The sequence below is a fragment of the Rhinolophus sinicus genome, chromosome 15 (genome assembly GCF_057876585.1).
Source record: "Rhinolophus sinicus isolate RSI-liver-muscle chromosome 15, RSI-T2T, whole genome shotgun sequence".
NCBI lineage: Eukaryota > Metazoa > Chordata > Mammalia > Chiroptera > Rhinolophidae > Rhinolophus > Rhinolophus sinicus.
The window spans coordinates 123,492,636-123,501,525 of record NC_142515.1 but is presented as its reverse complement, the minus strand read 5'-3'; the positions used below and the strand labels follow the sequence as shown (position 1 = coordinate 123,501,525).

Sequence of the window (8,890 nt, the reverse complement as noted above, 5' to 3'; positions counted from 1 at the left end):
ATTAGTATGGTATATTTACTATAATTATTTAATAACTGTTGGTACATTATTGTTAAATCAAATCCATGATTTATATTTTCTTAGATTTTAGCTAATGGATATGTTTTGTGGTTCCAGGATCCCACCTAACATGCCACATACCATCAGTTGCCCTGTCCTTAGGCTCTCTTGGCTGTGACAGTTTCTCAGAATTGTCTTGTCTGGCCTTAGCAGATTTGAGGAGTATTACTCAGGTATATTGTAGGATGACTTTCTATTGGAGTTTTCTTGGTGTTTTTTCTCATGATGAGACTGAGATTATGAGTTGTTGGGAGGAAGATCACAAAGATAAAGTGTCATTTTCATCACATCATATTAAGGGCACATACTATCTACTTGTTTCTTAATCACCTGAAGATTAAGAAAGTAGTGTTTGCCAGGACTTTCCACTGTAAAGTGACTTTTGTAACCCCTTTCCATGCTGTGCTCTTTGGAAGACAGTTATGTGTGCAGTCCACACTTCCTGAGTGGGGAGCTGTGCTCTCCTTCAATTAGGGTGGAGTATCTACAAACTTATTTTGGAATTCTTCTGCATGGGAGAGTTCCTTTTCTGCCCTACTTACTAACTTTATAAATTATTTATATAAGAATCAGCACATGGATATTTATTTTACACTTTTGGTTATAATCTAATAATACACATGCTTTATTTTGTTGCTCTAATCCTTCTCACTTTAGCTGTTATATACTCTTTCAGTTGGATTCTGTGCCTCGTTAACATACCCCTTTAGTGTGTGTGTGTGTGTGTGTGTGTGTGTGTGTGTGTTTGTGTGTATGCAGCTTCTGAGCACTTCCTTAGTTTCTGGCACTACGACATGCTCTAGGCTTATCTTGTGTGTTTCCTATCTCAGTCCTAAAATTAATGTTTCCCAAAAGTGCATTAGCTCTTTTTAGTAAATAATGGCATTACAAGTCAAGATGTGGGCATCAGGTTTATTGCTCCTGGTGTGTCATTCCTTCAGGAGCTCTCAGCAGAGAGAATAAAGGAATATGTGTGTATAGACAAAACATTTGTATAAATATGCATATCTCCAAATAGCTCTTGTAACCGACTGTAATAACGTCAAGTTAAAAATGAGTGTTTACTGATGTCCCAATTCAAATCCATTACCACACTGGTCATTTATCCTCGCCCAAACCCTGAATCACTGGCAGGTACTTGTCTTTGCTCCTGCAGTCTTGCTATTCCAGACATCACATGCTTGAAATCACGCAGCTGTTTCAGACGGTCTTGTTTCACTCAGCAATATGCTATGAATTTTCAGCTAAATCATGGCACAATTACTGAGTCATCTGGTAAGACTATGTTTAGCTTTGTAAGAAACTACCAAACTGTCTTCCAAAGTCCCTGTACTATTTGCATTCCACCAGCAATAAATGAAATTCCCTGCTGCTCCACATCCTTGCCAACATTTGGTGTTGTTCATTTTTGGAAGTTAGCCATTTGCAGGGTAGAGATGCTTCATCGTAGCTTCCATTTGTAATTCCCTAATGACATATTAATTAAAATGAGCTTCTTTTCCTATGCATATTTGGTGTCTGTGTATCCTCTGTGCTGAGGTTTTCGTCCAGATCTCTTGCCCACTTATTAATTGTTTCTGTGTGTGTCATTATTATGTTTTAAGTGTTCATTGTATATTTTAGACAACTGTCTTTTATCAGATACATAAAATGCAAATAGTTTCTCCTGGTAGTCTATGACTTGTCTTTTAATTTTCTTACCAGTGTTTTGCATTTTGCAGAGCAGCCTTTTTTGCTTTAATTATGTTCAACTTGTCAATTATCCCATCCATGGACAGTGTTATTTACCTCAAGAAGTATTGCAAAACCCAAATCACTTAGATTTTCTTTTATGATTTCCTAGAAGTTTTACAGTTTACCATTTTATATTTTAGGTCCATTATTCATTTGGAGATAATTTTGTTTAATATGTAAATTCTACACACAGATTATATTTATTATTAATTATTATTATTATTTATTTTTGCATGTGGATGTTCAGTTGTTCCAGCACTGTACGCTGGAAAGACTTCCCCATTGAATTACCTTTGCTCTTTTGTCAAAGATAGATTGACTTTATTTTTGTGAGTCTGTATCTGGGCTTTTCATTTTATTCCATTGATCTATTTGTCAATTATTTCTCAATACCACACTGTGTTCATTATTGTAGCTTTGCTGTTAGTCTTGAAACTTGGTCTTGTCATTTCTCTGACCTTTTTCTTGTTTTTCAGTACTGTGTTAGATATGTTGCATCTTTAGACTTTTCATATAAACCTTAGAATCAGATTGTTGATATCTACAAAATTACTTGCTATGATTGTGTATAGAATTGTTTTAAATCTATAGATCAAGTTGGGAAGATTTCACATCTTAATGAGATTGATTGTTTGTATCCATGATCATAGAATATCCCTCCATTTATTGAGATCTTCAATTTATTTCATCAGAGTTCTGCAGTTTTCCTTATATAGACCTTCTATATTTTTGTAGCTTTTTTACTTACTTATTTAATATTTACAGTAATGTAAATGGTGTTGCATTTTGAATTTCAAATTCAAATTTTTCATTGCTATTTAAGAGAAAGCAGCTGACTTTTCAAAACTAACCTTGTATGCTACAATCTTGCTATATGCACTTAGTAGTCCTAAGCGTTTTTCCACGTTTCCCTGAAAATAAGACCTAGCCGGACCATCAGCTCTAATGCATCTTTTGGAGCAAAAATTAGTAAAAGACCTGGTCTTATTTTACTATAATATAAAGCAGGGTCTTATATAAAATAATATAGGCCTGAGTATAATATATAATATAATATAATATAATATAATATAATATAATATAATATAATATAGAGACTGGGTGTTATATAATGTAATGTAATGTAGTATAATATATAATATAATATAATATAATATAATATAATATAATATAATATAATATAATATAATATAATATAATAATATAATAATATCGGGTCTTATATTAATTTTTGCTCCAAAAGACACATTAGACCTGATGGTCCAGCTAGGTCTTATTTGCGGGGAAACATGGTTGTAGATTTCTGTTGATTACTCCAGAGTTCCACAGAGACATCATATTATCCATGAGCAGAGACAGTTTTACTTCTTCTTTCCCAATATGTGTGTCTTTCATTAAAATTTTGCGTTAGCCAGGACTTCTGCTATGGTGTTGAGTATTAATGGTGAAAGGAGACAATCTTGCCTTGTGTCCCATCTTAGAAAGAAAGCATTTAGTTTCTCCCCATTAAATATGACATTAGCTGTAGGTTTTTCAGTTGTTGTTTATCAAAACTTTCTTCAATTCAAATTTTTAAAAAATATTTTAACTGCCATTTTATGACTATGCACTCCAACGGACAACTTAAAGGTTTCATTCTCAGTACATGGCCGAGAAAATATGGAAAGGCTGTGAATGATTTTGTTTCAAGGTTGGTCATCAGTCATCATGATTGAAATATAACTCCGATGCCATCCACAGGTGTGTGAAAATTCTTTGCAAGAGGTTGCAGAATTGTAGGATGTAACAAAGTCTGTTTAGCTTCATTGACGATGCTGCAGAGTCCTAAAAAATGAGGCCCCTTTCCTTATGCCTTGGGATTGGCGCCAAGTACTTTCTTGCCTTGGACATTGAAAGTCAACCCACAGCACTGCAGCTTCTGTTGCCATTTCCTCCTCTGATCTCCACGAGGTTGGAGAGTCCTCTTCTCTTTCATGTTTCTGGAGTTCATGAGCGATGCTGTCATTCCTGTGAGAATCTCAGCCTTCCAGAAGGATGTGAATGTGAATGTGCCCTACAGTCTGTTGGACTTGGGGGTCCTCCCGCCTGAGAAAGCTGACACACTCCCTGAGGATACTTCACTATTTTGCTGACTCTGGGTTGCCTGAAACAAATTGGCCACTTCATCAGGACGCAGGTCTCAGAAGTGTTCCACTGGCCCAGGGGACACACCTGTACATGTCTTGGTACTTCAGGCTTTCTGCTCAGGAGGGCAGAAGATGGTTCCTCTTTGAGAAACACCATGGAGGGCTTGGTGAGATGTTGGGAAATCTGAATGGTGTTTCCTAATAGTACAAGTATGGAAGTTCCTCTCTCTTCCTAGTTTGCCGAGAGATGTCTTTGTTTGTTTGTTTTTGGTTTTATCACAAACTGGGTGTTGCATTTTTGTCGAATGCTTTTTCTGAATCTATTCATATGAACACATGGTTTTTCTTTAGCCTGGTGGTGTGATGGATTGCATCAACTGACTTCTGCATGTTGATCAGCATACATTCTTGGAATAAACTGAACTGAGTTGTGGTGTATAATTCTTATATATCCTTTGGTTTGGTTTGCTGCTCTGTGGAGGATATTCTGTATCTATGTTCATAAGAGATTCTGGTCTGTAGTTTTCATTTCTTGCAATGTCCTTATCTGGTTTGGGTATTAGTATAATGTTGACATTATAGAATAAGTTGGAAGTGTTCCCTCTGCACCTATTTTATAAACTCTTGAGAATGTTGGTATCATTTCTTCCTTAAAACATTTGGAAGAATGCACTGGTGAAGCCATCTAGACGTACTGATTTTTTTTTTTGAAATGTTAATTATTGATATATTTATTTGATATAGTTCTATTCATATGATCTATTTTTCCTGTGTGTTTTGGTAGGTTGTGTTACTCAAGGAATTTGTTTATTTTATCTAACTAATCAAGTTTTGAGCATACAGATTTTCATGATATTCTTTTATTATCCTTTTATTGCACGATATCATTAGTGATGGTTCTACTTTATTTCTGATGTTTGTAATCTGTGTCTTCTCTCTTTTTATTTTCTTTGATTGCTGGTTAAAAGTTTATTTTTCTTGTCCTCTCTAAAGGCCCAGTTTGGGTTGTGTTTATTTTCTCTATTATCTCCGTTTCCAACTTAATTGATTTTTACTCTACTTTTCATCTTCCGTTTGCTAACTTTAAGTTTACATTGCTCTACTTCCTCTAGTTTCCTAGTTGAAAATTTAGATGATAATTTTAGATCTTTCTTCATTTTTGATATATTTATTACATATAAATTTCCATATAAGCATTGCTTTTGTTGCATCCCACAAATTTGATGCTATTTTCATTACATTTCACTGGATAGAGAATTCTATATAGATGATTTTTATTCATTCATTTTTATTTCAAAACTTGAAATATTTCACTCCAATCTCTCTTGATGATTTCCGAACTGGGTTGACATAATATTTAGTCTTGTTCCTGTATAGATAAAGTGACATTTTTGTCCTCTGGCTTTTTCAAGAATTTTATTTTGCTTTTGATTTTCTGCAGTTTGACTATGGCATGCCTAGGGCCATAATTTTGGTAGTTTTCCGATGTTGTTTTCTCTTATCTTCCTGGATCTATGGTTTGGTATACATCATTAATTTTATCGCATTTTGCCATTGCCAGTTCACATATTCCTTCTGTTCTTTTCTCTATTATTTTTCTATTTATAACATTATCATTCCACAGAGAAAAGTAAGGAAGTCTGGTAAAGATGAAGGTGGATGGACTTCTGGGAATAGATTCAAAGCATTGCCATATTTGTATCAGTCATGTAATGTGAACTAGTCTGCTATAATAAGGATAACCCTTATATTGGCTGTCAGAAGACACTTGTATATACAGTCAATAGGGCTTGTGCAATGAGCACACAAGAGCAATGTGGACGATATCTGGGACCAGTAGCAGAGGTTCCCTTTCCTAAGGCTGTTCTCTTCAGTTCCAGTACTGAGCACCGACCGAGCAGCAGCAGAGACTGATGATGGCCCAATTCCTTGAGAAGGCTAAAATAGACACATTCATAGAGACAGAATAGAGATTCAAGGTAACCAGGGACTATGGAGATGGGAGTGGGGTGTTATTAATTAATGGGTACAGAGTTTTGGTTTAGTATAATAAGACACTTTAAATATCATCAGTAGTGATGCTTGCACAATATTGTGAATGGAATTATGTCACAAAATAGCTCATTTAAAATGTTTAAAATGTTAAATTCTGTGTTATACTGTGTACCACAATAAAAAAAAAATCTATATACAAAACATATATTCCAATTTGAGGTGATTTATGTTCCCCAATTATAAATGCTTACACTCTAGAGGTATTGGTGGAAGTAACTTTGAACTTGGCAAAAACATGTAATAAGTAAAATAATCCATCTGGGAATGCAACAGTAACAAATTTCAATTAATCTTAGAATTAATACAGAATCTTTAGATTGATTAAATTTTTATTACATTTTTAACCAGTCTAAACTCTGCCTTTGTTATTTTTAAGAAAGATCCTGAAATAATAATAGATAATATTAGAATGATATAAAGTCAGAGTCTTTGGCCCAAGTCTTAATGTGGCATTAATTTTAAGACCTTCTTTAATTCACTACATGACTTGCAGTTCCATTTTTTCACCTCTATAACATGAGGACATTCTAAAAGATGAATTTGGAGGATGCACAAGCTCAAATACATTATAATTCTGTGGAACTTTTCTGTTCATCTTAATACATTGAAATAAAGGTCCTTAAAAATGTGAACTATCATCAAAGTAAAACAGTTACTATAGAAACCATGGCTATGGATTGTATTGGTTCCACTAGCTTAATGAATTATTAGACTGTTTGTGTAAAAGTATTGAAAATTTGAGGAGGCGATGCAAAGTAAAACTAGCACTATTGGTATATCAACTTGGAAGTGTGCAATTTTAGCCACGTTGTGAATAAAGATTTTCTTATCATCTGTAAAGAATGTGAAATAAGTATGATAAGTTCTATCCCCTTTCAGGGATAAGTGAAACCAGAACTTTCAGATTTCTTGGATGGCTGGATGGCTGTTCACTCATAAATCAGTTCAGTGGCTTTTGCAGAAAGGTTGACTTTGTTTCTCAGAGTCTCAGACACTCAGGAAAAACTCTGTAGTTATGACAGTAAGTTTCATTCTGCTTCATAAGAACAATCAAAACAATGTATTTATTCTTCAATATTGTTTTAAATTCTGAGTAAATTCTACATGTTGAGGGGATTCATGTGTATTCTTACAAGTCAAAATGAATAAACCGCACTTACTATATCAGAAAATAAGCAAGGAATCGAATAGTCCTTGAAATGTTGGATTGTTGAGAAATAACAAGGTTTATAGGACTATGTATTAGCATGTAAATGCATATAGACCATGCTCAAGTATTTTCTTAATAAAATTATTTCACTATAGATTAATAACCATTAAACAATCATATTTGCTTCCATGAATTCATCTTCACTATATTTAAAATCTCTTTTGTATGAACCTTATTACAGTGTAGGTGAATAAGTATTCAGCATATTCAGGAATCAACTAAATTTGAAAAGTGAAGCTAAAGCTTAATTTCAATTAATACTTAAATATACTGTATTGTTTGATACTTAGCTTTCAGGTTTTTGATCCAGATTTTTGTCTTCATTTTATCTACTGTATCTATTTATAATCCTTTTCTGTTCTCAGAGATGTTGGTCCCAGCCTGCTGTGTGCAGCTTTCTTTACTCATAGGTTTGTTTTATGGAAGTGAGGGTTGATGGCAGTAGGCAAGACTCCCTGCAGTAATCTGGGTCACTTATATTTTATAGATCAGTGATTTCTTTACCTAGAAGAATCTTAAATTACAACCATGCATGCGTGCTCACACACACACACACACACACACACACACACACACACACACAATCTTTCACTTTGTTCAAGAGTTAATCTAAAGAGAATGCAATGTCTAATAGAAGATGAAATTTAAAATAAAAAGAGTAATAGGATGGAAGGAAGGCATATAGCATTGTGATTACTATGTCTATGCTGCATTTTCTAGGATCATCTCCTACTTTCAGTAGTCTTATTTATAATAAGATACTTCTCCAAGAGAAAATGTAATTCCATGGCAATTCCTCGGCTTTGCAAAAGTGTTTGAATCAACAACTCACTGGATCTATTATAATAGTCATTATGGCCAAAGTAACTACTTCAAGCATGCATATTAGTCTAACAATAATGCGTAGATATATTAGAACTCTGCCCGTACCCACCAAGCCAACTGAATTTAATGGCACACGGAACTTTATATTTCACTTAACCTACCTTTTAATAATACCTAAGAATTAAAATAAAGCAATTTATTATTTTCATGCATTCTGTGAGTTTAAAAAATTGTCCACCCTAAATAAGTAAATGCTATATATAGATAACAAACTATCACAGATACTTCAAATATAGACATTTTGAAGAGGGAAGGAAATGAAAGTATCACTTACCACTCCACATTCTACCAAAATTATTACAGTTGACTTTTGAAACACAAAGGGTGTTAGGGGTACCAATTCCCATGTATTCAAAAATCTGCTTATAACTTTTGACTCTACAGTCAGCCCTTCTCATCTGCAGAGTTAACAAACCCTGGATTGAAAACAGTACTTTTGATCTGAGGTGGGGATCTGCTATTGGGAATACAAAATTAGTTTTCAATCTTCATTTGGTTTAATCAGTCTGCAAAACAGCTGGACAAAAAGGGCCTACTGTATTTATTTTTTAAAATCTGCTATTAAGCGGGCCCACTCAGTTCAAACCCATGTTATTCAATGGCCAACTGTATATTTAATATTTTTCCTTATGTTTATGCTTTTTCTATTTTTAATGTACATAGGTAAAATGCTATAATTAAAACATGTCTATACAAATACACTGTAAATACCAGTATACTTTCGAAAGTTAGAATTTTGTATATTAAATGCATAGTGAGCATCTTTAGGTATTATTAAGCTATTTCACAATTCCATATTTTTTATGATGGATTATTACTT

General features: G+C 33.8%; 1 pseudogene; it reads right to left on the bottom strand.

Annotated features, from left to right (window-relative positions):
* Positions 1–3,596: 3,596 nt before the first annotated feature.
* LOC109456611 (bis(5'-adenosyl)-triphosphatase pseudogene) lies at positions 3,597–8,354 on the bottom strand (annotated as a pseudogene).
* Between the last annotated feature and the right edge of the window lie 536 nt (positions 8,355–8,890).